Here is a 19,405-nt window from a genome sequence, read left to right on the forward strand (position 1 = left end):
TCTTTAACACTGGTAGCATGCCGCGACAGCGTGGACGTGAACCGTATGTGCAGTTGACAGACTTTGAGCGAGGGCGTATAGTGGGCATGCGGGAGGCCGGGTGGACGTACCGCCGAATTGCTCAACACGTGGGGCGTGAGGTCTCCACAGTACATCGATGTTGTCGCCAGTGGTCGGCGGAAGGTGCACGTGCCCGTCGACCTGGGACCGGACCGCAGCGACGCACGGATGCACGCCAAGACCGTAGGATCCTACGCAGTGCCGTAGGGGACCGCACCGCCACTTCCCAGCAAATTAGGGACACTGTTGCTCCTGGGGTATCGGCGAGGACCATTCGCAACCGTCTCCATGAAGCTGGGCTACGGTCCCGCAAACCGTTAGGCCGTCTTCCGCTCACGCCCCAACATCGTGCAGCCCGCCTACAGTGGTGTCGCGACAGGCGTGAATGGAGGGACGAATGGAGACGTGTCGTATTCAGCGATGAGAGTCGCTTCTGCCTTGGTGCCAATGATGGTCGTATGCGTGTTTGGCGCCGTGCAGGTGAGCGCCACAATCAGGACTGCATACGACCGAGGCACACAGGGCCAACACCCGGCATCATGGTGTGGGGAGCGATCTCCTACACTGGCCGTACACCACTGGTTATCGTCGAGGGGACACTGAATAGTGCACGGTACATCCAAACCGTCATCGAACCCATCGTTCTACCATTCCTAGACCGGCAAGGGAACTTGCTGTTCCAACAGGACAATGCACGTCCGCATGTATCCCGTGCCACCCAACGTGCTCTAGAAGGTGTAAGTCAACTACCCTGGCCAGCAAGATCTCCGGGTCTGTCCCCCATTGAGCATGTTTGGGACTGGATGAAGCGTCGTCTCACGCGGTCTGCACGTCCAGCACGAACGCTGGTCCAACTGAGGCGCCAGGTGGAAATGGCATGGCAAGCCGTTCCACAGGACTACATCCAGCATCTCTACGATCGTCTCCATGGGAGAATAGCAGCCTGCATTGCTGCGAAAGGTGGATATACACTGTACTAGTGCCGACATTGTGCATGCTCTGTTGCCTGTGTCTATGTGCCTGTGGTTCTGTCAGTGTGATCATGTGATGTATCTGACCTGAGGAATGTGTCAATAAAGTTTCCCCTTCCTGGGACAATGAATTCACGGTGTTCTTATTTCAATTTCCAGGAGTGTAGTCTGGATAGTCAGCTATGAGTTACGCTGCCTCAGCATCTATATAGTTTCTATCTATAATACCCGGCTTATTGTGTTAAACCTTTAACACATTACACTTCCGAACGCGTAAGTTGTGATAGCAGTTCTAATTTTTAAATTCGATAATTTTATGAAACATTAAAAACCCAATTTTTGTCGCATGTGGATGCCTTTTAAAAAGGAACTAGGGCTGTACATCAGTTTGGCAGTCTCGTGATATATGAGTGGCAGTCGAATGCAAACCAGACAGATGGAAAAAAGTAAGTAAACTGTTTGTTGTTTCAAACGCAATAGCCACAAATGTTAATATGTTTATCCGACAGTGGGACAAGATTGTCAATGTATTCAGAAAAATGTTTGTGGCTGCCTACGGAACTATTATTGTATCCAGGTGTGCACCTCTGAGTCTGAACGAAATCGATGGACATTGTTCGTCAGCACTCCAAAAATATGGAAATCGCATGGGAAAAGTTTGTGATTATTGCGTGAAGGGAGTGCAAGGGCTTCCCAGCGAAACGTCTCCAGTGTAACCTAAATAACCGTGGCAACGTGTGGGTCGGTATTATCCTGCAATAGATTGAAGCCTTCCATCAACATTCCAGGGCCTTTAGACTTAATGGTACGCTTCGGTTTTCACAAAGTATCCACGTATTGCTGTGCGATAATTATGGCGCTAAGAAAGTCAATGCGCGCTCAATTGCGCGGTCAAAGAAGGAGGAGGTGGTGTGCCGCTTGTTTCGACTACGTTGTTGCAGAAGTGCCGCTGGGAAGCCCTTACATATCACGCAGCTCCGATGCCTCCACTGGTGAATTAAATAGTTTTGGAGCACTGACGAAAGCGATTCGTGGGCGTCGATTTGCTTCGGACGAAGAAGCGCACAACTGGGGACACAATCATGGTTTTGTAGACAGCTGAAAACATTTTTCCATTACGGAATTGATCATCTTTTCTCACCTTATGATAAATATATTAACAGTTACGGCGATTACTTTTGAAATACTAAATATTTTACTCAGTTCATTCTTCTGTGTCGTTTTCATTGGCTACCCATCATACACACATCAAAAAAGTTTTGCATCACCCCAATTCCCAGAACTCCTGAAGATAGATGTTAACTGTGGATATTGTATCACACGCACAGCCCCTTTGACTGTTCATAGAGGTCACTAAACCCGCCCAAAGATGTAAACAACTATGCACGAGCAGCATTTACTGGACGGAGGGGGTCCGACAGTCGAGCAGTTCCAGTCATTCCACCAGGAAGGAGGTACACGGCTCGTATTGTCTGTAGTTCAACCATGACTAGACGGTCAATACCGCGGTTCGATCGCGTCCGCATTGTTACTTTGTGCCAGGAAGAGCTCTCAGCAAGGGAAGTGTCCAGACGTCTCGGAGTGAACCAAAGCGATGTTGTTAAGACATGACATATCTCGCTCCGGCCGCCCAAGGGCTACTACGGCAGTGGATGGCCGCTACCTGACAGGAACCCTGACAGCAACGCCACCACGTTGAATAATGCTTTTCGCGAGCCACAGGACATCGTGCTATGACTCAAACTGTGCGCAATAGGCTCCATGATGAGCAATTTCACTTCCGATGTCCATGGCGAGGTCCATATTTGCAACCACGACACCATGCAGCGCCGTACAATGGTCCCAACAACATGCCGAATGGACCGCTCAGGATTGGCATCACTTTCCCTTCAACGATGATTGTCGCATATGCCTTGAATCAGAGAATCATCGGAAATGTGTTTGGAAGCAACCCGGTGAGGCTGAATGCCTTAGAAACATTGTCCAGCGTGTGCAGCAAGGTGGAGGTTCCCTGCTGTTTTGGGGTGGCATTACGCCGCTGAGGAGTGGGGCAATCTGGACCAACAGTGCCTTGATGAATTTGTGGATAGTATGCTACGACGAATACAGGCAAGCATCAATGCAAGAGGACCTGCTACTGGGTATTAGAGGTACCGGTGTGTACAGCAATCTGGACCACCACCTCTGAAGGCCTCACTGTATGTGTGGTTTTCATGAGCAATATCAAGGGGGAAATGATGTTTACGTTCACCTCTAATCCAATTTTCTGTACAGATTCCGGTACTCTCGGAACCGATGTTATTCACAATTTTTTTTATATGTATAAATGGTGAACACTGAGTGGTACATACCATTTCCCAGTCCATAACCCAACGCCTCTCACTGCTACTACAAACTCTTTTCGATCTCCAGCCACATTGCTTTACACGTACCTCTAATGAAGTTAAATGATCTTATGGCATTATTGCCTGGGAGACACCATCTAGTTGCTCTTCATCATTCTGGTACAAGTTATTCTATTTGTCTCCAACTGGCGACTTCTGCGTCGATGAAGTTGAGCTGAAACGATGAGGACACCACAAGTAGCCAGTCCACGTGCAAAATCTCCAACCTGGCGGGGATTTCAGCGTGCATCCGGCGATTCATCACATACCCAGCCTCCGCACATCATCATTTAATTCAGCACTCCCGCCACAGCACGTCCATAGTCTCTCACAACACGAACTCCATAGTAGCAGTTAATGATATAACAAAGCTCAGCAGACTAGGACATCAAACAGAAAATAAAACATCAGTCACCAGAGCAGATCATCATCAGCTTTCTAAATATGTGAACCGCTTTCCTTAACACCATTTTATTACATTTCTTCATTACAAGAGTTACGGAACGACTCAACAGGACCAGGAGTGTGGTGCTTCCATCTCGCTGAAAACTGTTGAGAAAATTAACAACAAAAGAAGTAATATAGCGATCAGCCAATGGCAGTAGACTTCGATTAAGTAAGAACATTATCGAAATGCACGAGGAACTAGCTAACATATCATAATACGACACAGTGTAAATTTCTAGTAAATAATTTGTGTGCCAAGCAATAGACACACAACAAATACTGTGCAAGGCCGCCACCACCCAGAACAACCAATCACCTGGCGGCTCTCAGGTCTGTGATGCAGCCTCCAGATGTCACTCACAAACCTGAACCTCATCCTGCTTCCGCACCACTTCTTCCAGAACGTCGTGATAGTGTGGACAGGCAATAGGGAATGCTGTCAACTTCGGACTACTTTGTTTCCACATTGTACTGCTTGACAGGCACCAAAGCACATCACACCATCGATTAAGTCACAAACCAGCAATCAGGCAGCAGCATTCAGTGCCTGTTGTCAGCCCAGCATAGTACTCTGAATACAATCCTGCCTTACGACTTAGCAGTCGCCATTTCTGGAGAACCTGAACTAACCGAGAGCGTCTGAAATATTATTTTCAGACAGAGTGACAAGAGTAAAGACTACCAAAGTTATTTTAGATATCATTGTATGAAGCGTAGGACATGAAGTGCCATGAATGAAACTGTGCGAAATTTAAGTACCGTTTTAAACACACTCTTAAAAATGTCATTGGATGTTTGTCATTGTGTGGCGACATTTCTGTGTTATTACGCCCTATCAAACAATTATTAAGTAGCAAGCGTGCAATGGTTCAAATGGTTCAAATGGCTCTGAGCACTATGGGACTTAACATCTATGGTCATCAGTCCCCTAGAACTTAGAACTACTTAAACCTAACTAACCTAAGGACATCACACAACACCCAGCCATCACGAGGCAGAGAAAATCCCTGACCCCGCCGGGAATCGAACCCGGGAACCCGGGCGTTGGAAGCGAGATCGCTACCGCGCGACCACGAGATGCGGGCAAGCGTGCAATGGCTACTATGAGTGAACCATAGTTCTTTTCTGCTATTGTGGTTGTCCGGAACGAATTAAAAGTACCATTCAATTACTGCATTCACAACAAAAGAGCGCAGAGTTTTGCGTAAAGACAGAGTGTCTTTTCAGTCACTGTCGATTTGCAGATAAACGTGTCGCTGTCCTACAACCAATACTGTTACGGAATACTCATTCATCATTGCTCCAAGCGCGGTATCACAGTGTTAAAGATACTACAGGGTGTTTCCAAAATGACCGGTATATTTGAAACGGCAATAAAAACTAAACGAGCAGCGATAGAAATACACCGTTTGTTGCAATATGCTTGGGACAACAGTACATTTTCAGGCGGACAAACTTTCGAAATTACAGTAGTTACAATTTTCAACAACAGATGGCGCTGCAAGTGATGTGAAAGATATAGAAGACAACGCAGTCTGTGGGTGCGCCATTCTGTACATCGTCTTTCTGCTGTAAGCGTGTGCTGTTCACAACGTGCAGGTGTGCTGTAGACAACATGGTTTATTCCTTAGAACAGAGGATTTTTCTGGTGTTGGAATTCCACCGCCTAGAACACAGTGTTGTTGCAACAAGACGAAGTTTTCAACGGAGGTTTAATGTAACCAAAGGATCGAAAAGCGATACAATAAAGGAACTGTTTGTTACTGTTGTCCTTAAGTTTCTCAAATTAGTGTACTTTCATAATCCATTTGGTAAAATGCTTACAAGTAAAATGAACCTTTTTCTTTATAGAAAGCATGATAATGGATGCTTTCCATCGGCAACCAAACACCAATAAATTTTAATGTGCAAATGAATCTGTATATTACGCAATATATTGCGTAATACACTCAAGGCCAACACGGCAAATATCACTATCACAGATTCTCTCATGGGATATGTGGGAACGGAACCACTAGGGTAGCAGAGTCGGTGGACGACCGTGGTCTATCTTGCCTATAGAAATACGTGTGAAATGAAATAAATGCACTTAAATGAAATGAATGGATAGGCGAGGTTGTCCAGAAAAGACAGGTGGATGCTGAAACATGTCATCTAATCGCGTCGACGTTTCTCATAAGAGCACAAGTGTGCAACTTTTCATTCCACTGTGTTTCCGAAGTATCGAGTTTCTAATAAGCTATGACATCCGGTTGGCGGCTGAATACTCTCTGATGGGTGTGATTATTTCGGGCAGTACAGTGATTTTGTCTTGCAAAAGCAAATCAGAGGACTTGCCACGAATTTTCGGTTAGGCCGAGAGCTTGGCTAAGTGAAATGTAAACGTGACTCAGTTTGGTAATGATTGACAGGACATCCTGTACACTCTCAACTCGCAAAGTTCCATTTCGTTTCCTCCTTTCTTTTTGGATGCTTCATTGTTTTTTGTCAGGTAGTGTATCTCGATTTGTAAATCGTAAGCCAATCAGTTTAGAGATCACCTTCATCTAGTAAGTCTTCCCATTTAGGGTTACCTCCTAATGTCCCTGAAAGCATATAGTGTGATGAACGACCACATGAAGACACTAGTCTTGAGAAAGAAAGTACCCTATCAACACCACGGCAGACACACGATTATTTACCTTCGTAGGAAAAGAGAACGGTAGATCCCTGACACAAACCTATATTATACCGCCGCAAACTCAAACTGATGTATGTGGAAGAACTCTAAGTTGAGCCGAGATAATTTTCTGTTTTGTTATTTTCGCTTAATAACGTAATAAATGCTTTTTAACTACAAATATGATTCTGTTACGCATAAATAAAAATTTGAATACTCCGAATGGACGCCATGCGACATTACATATGCATACTCTTCGCTGATAATAATGCACTGATCTGTAGAATAAACGACACCAAAAAACAGATGACTATCTTGCTGAAGGCAGCTATACGAGAATGAGATATGGTCGTTGCCATGAAACGGAAGCCACTTTCGACTGTTTCAGCAGGCTGGGAATCCACAAGGAAGTCAAAAGCGGGACGGGTTCATTAGCTGTGCAGGCACCACACAATGGCGAGCAACGGGTGAGATTCACACTGGACAGGAACTTAAAGAGTGTAGCATCTGCAATGAAATGCTGGCGTTACACGAAAACATTCGACGGCCGGGAATATGAAGGTGAGTGCGATGTCTTTGTGCTTCACCTTGCAGTCTGAAACCGGTGAATCCACGGTACATTCGAGTAGCTTCTAAAATTGCTTCTAATGAACCACTTGAAAAATGAGCAGTTAGCCCTTTCGCTGATAGATACGAACTTTTTGCATTCCGTGCTGAGGTTTCTTTTGCTGTCGCTGAACTGCCCGTCAGATACTGGTGTCTATGTTGAGCGACTGCGTTCTGGACGATATCAGATACATATCTTCCGATTTTTCGAAAACTACTAAGTGAAAAAATTTGTTTTTTGCACGTCTTACGGTCTAATATTTTCACTCGGTGAAGTTCTGAATTTTTTCCGTTTCTCATCATACTTACTGCGCTGCGTCTAATTAAGTAAAACGTTGCACGAAATTTCAAAGAAATCGCTGAGTTAATAACGCATTGCCTAAACTTTGTGTACAGTTGATTTTAGCTCATACATGGCAGTAAATTAAATGTAGATAAGATGTCTAAACTTTATTTAAAACTGAGAGCAGAGGGATATCTCATTTTGCTGTCGAGTTCTTGGGTTTTTATATCCGATGAGCGGTCATGCTCGACGCACCCATTTACGCCCTTGCGAACCATGTTGTCAAGACAATCGTCATATCTTATAAACGATTCAATTTATCGAAATGAGGTTTTCTGCAAATGAAATCAGTCAGTGAGGCACATATATTCTATGATATAAGTTTGACACTTCTTTATTCACCGAGATATAGGAGTAACTCGTCCGCAGCAGTGAGACGTCGGTGGCTCAGGACGCATATAGACATCTACAACACTGTAAGAAAACCCCAAAACCGTGCCTACACATGTCCACAATATCTGTGGAATGGTGTAGCAGGAAGTGCATACGGGCCCACAGCAACGAAAGGGTTAAGTGCATAAGGTGAATTAGATGAAGCTTCAGATAATGAGATACGTAGCACCAACAGTCTCGGATTTTTGATACATACTTCGGCTGAGAATTTTGTTGATGTTTCTTTTATGTAAAATTTCGAGCATCTATCTACAAGGTATGCAAGAAAAATGCAAAACTCGTTATTATGTCCTTTCGATGTCAAACGTAGGTCAGACAGAAAGTTAGCAACGCGGAGGAAGCCTTTTGCGTTCGTTATTTCTCGTGCCAGTACACCAAACTGGGATTCATTTGCTACTTCTGAAGTACTGCACTTCGAGCAGAAACAGTACAGGTAAGACAGTTTCTTGCATATGACATAATCAGTTTGCTCGATTGCAATGTATTAATCTGTTCCTCCGTGCCGAGCGCCAGTAACTTAAATTGTGTTATTGTCTGCAGTATGACAGTATGCTTACCTAGGCATAGCTCCGGACGTAAGCAGTGAGACTCGCTAATCAATAACATTCTGTTGCCAATAATGAAAGTCGTAATATGCACTACTTCCCACCACTAGCAACACACCACTAGCCATTATTTTGTAGATGTGTAATAGGCATGCTAGCGCCTTATTGACTTTTTGAAATATTACAGTGTGTTTAGTCAAAGAACAAACTTGTCAATTGAAACGTTATTGACCTAAGTCGCTAACCATCAACAGAGAACTATTCTTTCAACATAAATTCCGAGAAAGTTACATGAGATAGAAATAACCAAAAGAAGGGAAATCTAATTAAATTTACAGTTAGTTTTCAATCGAGTGATTATAGTAATGAACTCCCGTAGTAACTACAGTTGCTAACACAGTACTGCACTACTAGTGCAATAAGTTCAAATTAAAAGTGGTTCAATATGAAACTCATATTTTATGACAACAGCGTACTGGCTTTCTTGCAGTCAAATCTTATGTTAATTTTGTAAATAACATTATGTGCATACGGCTACCTAAGATTAGTATTAAATTTTTTTTTGCAGCGAATAGAAGTTTTTACTGCATATACTGAAAAAACATTCCGTTGCAGAGTTATAAGTAAATAATTAACATTCTTCACTTATCACTTTATTTACAGTATTTGTGCGATTGAGCATATGTTCAAACAGACATCATCATCGTGAGTTACATAACGGTTTCCATAAAATGTTGCTTCTCATTAGCTGTCACTGACGTTTATTAAGGTAAGTAACATAATTACATTTCAAACTAACATATTTTGTGTTCGTTTCACATATGTCTTTTACATGTAAGGTGGCGTGCGTAAATTTTGTTCAGTTGCTGCTTTGTCTTTGCTTTATGATATTTGCATAATTTCAAGGTCATTACAGTCATTTACTAAATTTTAATTTTTTCTCGTTTTGGAGTTGTCGACCCTATTATTCTGCAATCTAAATTCATTTAAACTGAATTCTGACATTAAAAATTATGGATAGCTACAATGAGATTTTAATTTGTTACCGTTTTTTACATTTCCGTCCTTGTACGTAGAAACAAACAATCGTGTGATAGCTATCAGATTGTAACTATAGGTATCTATTTTGTATGGGTAAGCATTGATCTCTGGAATCAATGTCCTGTTTCCACAAACATTCAAAAAAGGAGATAATTACAGCCATGAAATTTCACCGTGTAACACAGCAGTGGTAGGGATGAGGGAAGTGGAAAACAAGGACAATGCAGTGTCAAGCGCTGAGCCTGTTGAGCCTGTTGAAGTACCACGAGGAGGTGTTAATAATGCACTTCAGCAGCAAAAATTTGGAAATTTTTGGTAAGGTCTTATGGTGCCAAACTGCTGAGGTCATCGGTCCCTAAGCGTACACACTACTTAATCTAACTTTAACTTACGCTAAGGACAACACACACACTCCCATGCCCGAGAGAGGACTCTAACCTCCGACGGGGGCATCCGCGCGGACCGTGACAAGGCGCCTCAGACCGCTCGGCTACCCCACGCGGCTACTTCAGCAGCAGTCGAGCCAACCGCGCCGAACACATTGCATTCGAGCCAGGAGTCGCCCAAAACCCTATGTAGATAATTAGCGAAATACGCGCGGTATGGTGGACATCGTTCAGTCGCCGCGTGCTCGTTCTGTAGGAGGGTCCAAAGACCGAGCTGCGATTTGTCTCTGTCTCCATAGAGACAAGTGACCTTTCGTCCTTTGACGCAGACTATCGCATGACTCTTGGCTGCAGGGAAACACATGTCTTCTGGGCGAATCAGAGCGTAGGGATCGACCACGAACGGAGGAGTGGGGGTGAAGCAGGCGACCATTTGAAGCCCCGTCGTCCAGACTTCACGAACACCGGAGCAGATCAGAAGATAGGTGTCGTCGTCCACAGAGTGACAGGTTGAGCATGAAGGAGTGTCCAACAAACCATTTGCATCTAACACTGATTAGTGACGAATTTTCCACAGACGACGCGATACCACGTCTCTCGGACTAATGTTGGAAGGTATGGCCGATTCAGATTGCGCCACACTGCACTCCATCTCGTTAATGGATACCGAGTTCACCGTTGTTGCAAGCTACACCATGCAGCAATTGAATGTAGAAATCCTTCACGGGTGCTGGAGCATTGGGGGGGGGGGATTTGACATGCCAGGCCAGCTCCAGCTAGTACATAACTAAGGTCCACAGAAGTGACCAGTGACAGCCAGATGCGTGAATAGAGGCGCAACGTGTTCTATTGACACCAGTGGGGAGATTGAGGCCAACTTGTAGATGTCCAGGAAATGTTGGGTTAGGGTGTTCCCTGTGCTCGACCACTGTATGTTCAAAAAAAAAAAACGGTTCAAATGGCTCTGAGCACTATGGGACTTAACATCTGAGGGCATCAGTCCCCTAGAACTTAGAACTACTTAAACCTAACTAACCTAAGGACATCACACACATCCGTGCCCGAGGCAGGATTCAAACCTGTGACCGTAGCGGTCGCGCGGCACTTTATTTTCAAGGTGTTCAGATAAAAGGCCGAGGCACGACACCTGCCTTTCCAGGGGAGTGTGACTATCACGTTTGACCTTAAAAACGTTACCAGCAGTCAGGGGGTAGCCCAGTGCGGCCTGCAGACTGTAGCCAACTACCGGCGACATCGGAAGGATCTGTGCACCAGTTTGGAAGCTAGATTGACATTAAGATATTCCACACTTAGTAATGCATCAAAATAATGGAGGCGATGTTGAGGATGGTCGTGCAGGCGACTTGGAGGGCACGCCAGACGTTGACCACTGTGGTGTGACAGGTGGTGGATATCAAGAGATGCCAAGTTATCAGAAGATACAGAAGCAGGATAGAAGCGCCAGTTTTTCTGGTATGAGTCCATAGCCAGTTAGCATCACTGTAGACTTGACAGTACTACCTGCCACGTCCTCGTACACGGAGATCATGTGAATTACACATGTGGTCTCTTCCCTTGGCCCAGCCAGCAGGAGCACATCATCTGCACAGGCAGGACAGAGGAACGTGTATTGCCGCAGGAAGAATCCTGACAAGTGCGTTGCGATACTCCCAGTAAGTAGCTCCAGAGCAATACATCCACATCTACATCTACATTTATACTCCGCAAGCCACCCAACGGTGTGTGGCGGAGGGCACTTTACGTGCCACTGTCATTACCTCCCTTTCCTGTTCCAGTCGCGTATGGTTCGCGGGAAGAACGACTGTCTGAATGCCTCCGCGCGCGCTCTAATCTCTCTGATTTTACATTCGTGATCTCCTCTGGAGGTATAAGTAGGGGGAAGCAATATATTCGATACCTCATCCAGAAACGCACACTCTCGAAACCTGGCGAGCAAGCTACTCCGCGATGCAGAGCGCCTCTCTTGCAGAGTCTGCCACTTGAGTTTATTAAACATCTCCGTAACGCTATCACGGTTACCAAATAACCCTGTGACGAAACGCGCCGCTCTTCTTTGGATCTTCTCTATCTCCTCCGTCAGACCGATCTGGTACGGATCCCACACTGATGAGCAATACTCAAGTATAGGTCGAACGAGTGTTTTGTAAGCCATCTCCTTTGTTGATGGACTACATTTTCTAAGCACTCTCCCAATGAATCTCAACCTGGTACCCGCCTTACCAACAATTAATTTTATATGATCATTCCACTTCAAATAGTGTAGAGGAGCATCAATACAGGGTATCCCTGCTGTAAGGAACGGTGGATTGGTACCAGTCAAGCAACACGACCATTAGCTTGGACAAGGGAGCAGACGCTGACGTAGAGATGTTGTATAGTACCAGTGAAGAGGGACGGAAAGCCCATCCGCTCTATGACAGCGAAGAGCTAACCATGTTGTACACAATCAGAAGTGCTGTCAAAGTCGATGTCCACCAGTGCTGCACGAAGATTGAAAGCAGCGGCTGCAGCAATCACATCTCGACATTTACCAGTGCCCATCTGGGTAAATGGGTCCATCCGGTGTCGTTTGTTCTGCGCATATTATGCTCAGAAAGAACTGATAGCATCGTGTCACAAAAATACAAGTAATTATCTCATAATCGGCACTGAGTACGGTTAGGGGGTGTTAATGGGCAACTGATTTTCCTCTGCAATAGCTTGTGAATTGGGATAATAATGCCTTTGATGAATGGCATTTGAACCATGGCAGCTATCGTCAACAGTCCTAGGAAAATCGCAGTCAGCCATGGTACCACAAAATCCTGGAAAGACAGGGAAAATTCCACAGGGAGACCATCCACGGAAGCGACATGTTTGGAGCACCCTTCACTGTTGCATCCTTGAAGTCATCATAAGTGATGTCTTCCATCCAGGTTTCCACATCGACGCGCGAGATGGAGCGAGTGATGTGTGGTAAAACCGCCTCCAAAGCCTGCTCGTCCTGGTAGATGAGACGAAAGTGCTCCTCAGTGCCAGCCGCGATATTTACCTACTTGGTCGCCAGATGCACCCTCGAGTGAGGAACTCCAAGGCCAGTTGTTGCCGGCGATGGTTCCTGGCAATCACAATGTGGTGCACTGAGAGATCTCCCTGTCAAGCCGTATCTTGCCAGTGAGTCCTCATGACCACTCCCTGCAGTCCGCGACAGGGCGGTGCCTCTATGTGAGCCCTAATTCTGTTGTAGTCCATCTGAACGGCCAGTTAGGGTGGATACATATCAAGGTCACGGAGCACAGTGAAGTAGAAGTTTGTTGTATGGCAATTCCACGCAGACACCTATTTGCCAAACTGCATCAAGACTGGGTGCATCGCCGGCTTCAGGCACTCCAGACACCAATCCATCATCGTCATATATGTCGGACACCGGCGTTCACATTCTTTCCAAACCTCCTCTACAGCTTGCCGACAATCATAATTGGTAAGGTGTGTGGTTTTTAACTTTCACGGTACACTATTACGCGACATAGCCTACTGTAGGAGGAGGATGGTGCTGATGTAGACACAGTGGTCCAAGAATACCAAGGGCCATCTGCATCTTGGATAGCACCGAAAAGCCCATGGGAAACACTAAGCCTATCCAACCAACTCACAGAGTGGCCCGTCTGATATATTCAGACTTAGACATCGCCATATCGAATCTCTCAAGTGTCACAGGGGGGATCGTCCGGTGTGGCGGAGCGGTTCTAGGCGCTTCAGTCTGGAACAGCGCGACCGCTACGGTCGCAGGTTCGAATCTTGCCTCGGGCATGGATGTGTGTGCTGTCCTTAGGTTAGTTAGATTTAAGTATTTCTAAGTTCTAGGGGACTGATGACCTCAAGTGTTAAGTCCCATAGTACTCAGAGCCATTTGAATCAATCACAGAGGAGAAGGTCACAGACGACAAAGCACAGTTCTTCGTAGGGGTTGAAGAGTGGTTTTTGGTCCTTCCGATGTAAAAAAGAACAAGTCAATTCGCCATCAAGCAGAGAATGTTCGTAGTGGTCAAGAAAGGGTGACATGATCTCCTCAGAGTCAAATAGAGCTCACCACCTTCTATGCCCAGAGCCAGATGGGGCGTACACATTTACAATACAGGTGCCATAAGCGCCATACTCCTCGCGAATGGCAGATACATGACGTCTTCAACTGGTATGCCCTCACAAACTCGGACAAACCACATCCAAGGTCATCACCAGGAGAGACGTACAAGACATAAATAGCCACATCCAGCAGGACAGCCAAGTGCACCTCCTGAAGCAGCGCGAGGTCGATGTTGGAAATCCAAATCATTTCCTACAAAAGTTGGAGTTTCATTGAGATACTAATGTTGTCAATGTTGATCGTAGCCACACAGCACGTCCTGCCCTTAGGCAAGAGAAGGGGGACAGCCGACAGCCCCACTCGCCGGGTATCGCTGGAAACCACCACTGCTGCCAAACATTTATTGCACCATCGCTGGATCTGGCAAATCCACGATGTCCTCGCTCCAAGACGCTGTATTCGACGCCCTGGATGTATCTTTGTGATCCACCGCAAACATCGTCAATGGCGGCAGCAGAACATTGGAGCCGCCAGTGCGGCAGAGTTGTTACAGACCATCGATTTGGCCAGATATGGCCTTGTCCCTGCTGATCCATGGGCCAAAGTAACATCGTGGTCGTCTTCATCTTCAGATGCCCAGTTGTCACCAAGGCGACCGATCACTTAGTCCTGGATGGGTCGAGGCATCCCGGTTGTGCAGCGCCGCCGCTTGTCTTCTGTAGTGACTGCTGCTTGCCCACCCGACTTTCTCTGTCGGAAGATGGGAGAGTTTCGCGACTTTCTTGCAGAAAAAACGTCGTAGAAACGATGAGTGATGAGAATTCGCCGCGCGGGATTAGCCGAGCGGTCTAAAGTGTTGCAGTCATGGACTGTGTGACTGGTCCCGGCGGAGATTCGAGTCCTCCCTTGGGCATGGGTGTGTGTGTTTGTCCTTAGGATAATTTAGGTTAAGTAGTGTGTAAGCTTAGAGACTGACCTTAGTAGTTAAGTCCCATAAGATTTCACACACATATGAACATTTTTGATGAGAATTCCATCGAGGTATCCGGCACAGTGTCGACAGGCGTCTATGACGTAGGAGGAGGGAGGGATGCAGGCGCCTCCGTTCCTTCGGTATCCGCAGACTGTCGTGTGACTTGTGACAGTGTCGCTGTTCGTCGCCAGCCGGTGGGTAGCGAAGTGAGGCCGCCGTGTAAGTGACAGGCAGTAACGTTGGTGGAGTCTCTCTCGTCACCTCAGCGAGTGACAGTTCAGTAATGCGTCGCTGCAGGCTTTCCGAACGGAGATCACCCACCTTACCATACCCAGAACAGATCTTGGGTAGATGTTTAAATAGTGACAACGAATATCAGTCGTGATCTCACGCACCACATTTAAAACGAGTACGGACTGATCTGCACCCAGCGTTCTGTGGTGTGACCTTGAATCACGCCGTAAGGCTGGACGGCCGCTATGACCTCTTCCGCCGACAACTAGAAGGGCAGTTCAAACACGCGTATGGAACAAACGCCCAAGCGAGCGCGCATGCGCCACCGTGAGCGCACGGATGTTACTGTCAACGTGACAACACCGGAGGCCATGTTGACCAGGTTTCAAGATCCTGTTACACGCAGCATCGTCATTTACGGCGCTACTAAGAATGTAAAACTGTGTTCCCAATATGTCCCAATATGTCCAATGATGCTGTCATTGCCTCATTAAGAAGGAGGCCTTCTGTTTCCAGTGCTTTTGCTCGTGAATATTCATTATTAAAGGTGAAGCGAACGGCAATGTTCCTGCTCACGAGCAAGCGGAGCCTAAGTCTGCAAAGTAAACAAGGCAGGCTGAGTGCAGTATGCGGAAACATAGTGCGCGTCCGCACTGTTCGACTTCTAAAGCCAGACTGGATCAGCTACGGAGGTGGATGTGATAATAATATCTTGGCAGTATGAACCAAGTTATCAGTATGACGTTTCAACAATAGGGTAAAATTCAGCAAACCTCTTTTATCTATTTATATAATCTTATCAAATTACAGTCTTCAAACGCATAATACAATGGACAAGAACTTTTTACATATAAAGCGTTTTCCAACAAATTTCAGTCAACACTTTAAGTTATTTTTCTATCCTGATATTCTCTTTGATAGGCACGCAAATGGATTATCAAATTTTCTGTCTAACGTCTTACTGCAGCTCTAGAACAAGATGATGTTCCTCACTTGCAATTAAAATATCCAGATTCTTAGTATCGTGATTGATTCAAAAATATTCATTAAGGAAATTTTGGAAATTTGTGGGACCAAATTGCTGAGGTCATCGGTCCCTAAGCCTACACACTACGTAATCTAACTTAAACTAACTTACGGTATGGACAACACACACAAACACATACACAGGCCCGAGGGAGGACTCGAACCTCCGACGGGGGCAGTCGCACGGACAGTGACAAGGCGCCTCAGACCGCGCGGCTACCCAGCGCGGCATTCATTAAGGAAACGTTCCTTGATATCTTGTTAACTCCGTGAAATTAATCCAGGTTTTATTTTTTTCATAATTCCCAGTATTTAATTTAACTTTAGATTATGTAAAATTTACTACCAGCATTAATTACAAATGTGCTCTCTTTATCCACAGTAAAAACAACAAAATTAAATTTAAAGGTCATTCTACATTTACGTTAGAATCACAGTCGTAATTTACTAAACAACGGCGGCGTACGCTTGCACGCCACGTAAGCAATACTTAATCTGCCTGTAAAAGCAGGAAGTAAACTCACTTGAGAAACTGACTTCCAGTAATCTGCAAGATAACACATGTCATCATTCCGTGCACCACAGTTTTCTACTTTCCTATATATTTTATAACAGGTTTAGATAAATATTATCTGTAATGAATTTCAAACAACTTCTGACACCTGCCGTTCGCTAAGCAATGCAAGACTGTCCAGCTGGAAATCTTTTGTTTTCCGTCATGCGCCACCAACTTCCTCGCTTAGTATAGACGGCGTGTGTAAAGCACTAGATAAAAAATAGTTCACACGTGAATACCTTAATGTAGCATACTTGAGAATAATAATACACTCTTTTGTACATTGCCTGACAAATATATGAGAAAAACTCAGTCACTCCATGCTTCCGAAGTCGATGGCGTCTTCGCCAGACAAATGTAGGCTGGTGATAGTTGCAACCACCACACCAATATCGTCATACTCATCAGAAATGTGAAATTTGTTCTCATCTGTGAGCGCGAAATCTCCAATGACATGAACATGGCACCCGCCAACTTCAAATGCATACGGATACTCTTTAAACTATTAATATGAGAGAAGTTCAATAAGGCCTGGCACTCATTTTCTAAAAACTTTGTTTTAGAAGTTTACAAATTCAAACTATCTTTACCGTCCATATATTCCCCACAGATCCTGGAATACGTGACTAAGGCCATTCTTTGTCATGCACTTAAAAATCATGATTTTCTTTATCACGGTTTCGTGACCAAAATGATGTCCCTTGAAGTCCATTTTGGCAGTGTATAAAGTCAAAAGTCTCACGACGTCTTGTCTAGAATGCAAAGTGGACCGGGTACCACAGAAATGCCGTAGGAATTATATCCTCTCGTTTTGAATTTTATGCTTCTATTATCGGCTCAGGACCTGCCACTGTAGTGCCCTTGCAACAATATAACATAGCTTATTCCTAGGTAATCGAAAAATGAGATAACCGTTCACAGATGGCTATGGGTGCTATGGGACTTAACATCTGAGCTCGTCAGTCCCCTAGAACTACTTAAACATCCACGCCCGAGGCAGAATTCGAACCTGCGACCGTAGCAGTCACGCGGTTCCGGGCTGAAGCGCCTAAAACCGCTCGGCCACCGTGGCCGGCAACCGTTCACAGACATCTGCAATGTAAAACTATTTTCAGGGAGAGGGGGGGGGGGAGGGTTGGCTTTGTTGCACCAATTTTGTGGTATTCCTTTCCGTTTCCGGGTCCTAACAATACAACAACGTTTCATCCACGCCGATGACGTTTTGCCACCATACATTACCCTCATCTTCAGCACAATATTCGCAACAGCAGTACACATCAACACGATTCTGCTTTTCTGGCAGAATAAGCAATCGCGGTATCCAGAGTGCACACAGTCTAGACTTGTGCTAGTACTACTTTAAATGAGAGTGAACACTGGTAGTTGCCGTGGATAATATGTACAACTTGTGTGAGGCGTCGATCACTGTCAAAATCGTGACCCTAGTATTGATTGTAGTCTCTTTCAGGGCCGTAATATGAGCGCCTTCTTCTCCTTTCAAATCACAACTTTCCCGGCCATACTGAAATGAGTTGTGTTAGATGGGACGTAGTCCGCAGCTCGTGGTCGTGCGGGAGCGTTCTCGCTTCCGGCGCCCGAGTTCGATTCCCGGCGTGGTCAGGGATTTTCTCTGTCTCGTGATGACTGGGTGTTGTGTGATGTCCTTAGGTTAGTTAGGTTTAAGTACTTCTAAGTTCTAGGGGACTGATGATCACAGATGTTAAGTCCCATAGTGCTCAGAGCCATTTCAACCATTTTTCCTACCTTGATAAACACGTAACATCCCCCCCCCCCCCACCACCACAAAAAAAAGAAACAAAAAGAACACACGAAGTTCTGCAGGGCATGTCCTTCAACTTTTAGTGACAGTGTAATGTTTCATTTTTAAGATCGCAGCTCGTACATGGAATTTACTCTTAAAGTTCTCGTTTTACCTTTATTTTTCCTGTCCTAAATTTAAATTAAAGAAGTAGATCAAGTTTCTTTTACATAACAGCTTGATTAAAATTATCCTCACAAATATTACAGTTACTTATAAATATACTGACGGAAAAAATCCCAACACCAAGCAGGAGTTGTGAAAGATAAACGGAAGTGTTAGGTGCCTTCCCGCATTCAAACATGACTTCTGTTCAAATTTCGCGCCTGTAGAATAAGAGTAGCAGTAGTAGCACATCTATGAGGATGCAAATCTCATTTCCATTAAACAACCGTTACAGCGGTCGTGAGCATTAGTTACCATTGAGATTGGAAGTAGTGAGCTGACCATAGTCAAGACTGCCCTTAAGACGACGAATACCCCATTATTAACAGCTCACTCAGTTTGAATGCGGTTATGTACCAGGGTTACACGATAATGCCCAAAGACTTGGTAGGAACGTAACCACTATACATGATTGCTGGTAGAGGTGGTCACAGGAAGATACGGTCCCAGGATGACCTGGCTCCAGACGGCCACGTGACACACCCGAGAGGAAAGATCACTGTGATCGGCGTGCTGCGCTGGCGCTTCGTTCTGTGTCTGCAGTAGCTGTTCGGGCTGCCGTTGGCACCACAGTGACGCAACGAACTTTGTGTGCACTCCACTAACCCCACATCACTTCCATTTGCAACTGCAGTGGTGAGAGCTAATTGGAGAACAGGGTGGAAGTCTGCTACGCTTTCTGATAAACCCCGTTCTGCGTCTGTGCCACCGCC

The sequence above is a fragment of the Schistocerca serialis genome, chromosome 7 (genome assembly GCF_023864345.2).
Source record: "Schistocerca serialis cubense isolate TAMUIC-IGC-003099 chromosome 7, iqSchSeri2.2, whole genome shotgun sequence".
NCBI classification, from domain to species: Eukaryota; Metazoa; Arthropoda; class Insecta; order Orthoptera; family Acrididae; genus Schistocerca; species Schistocerca serialis.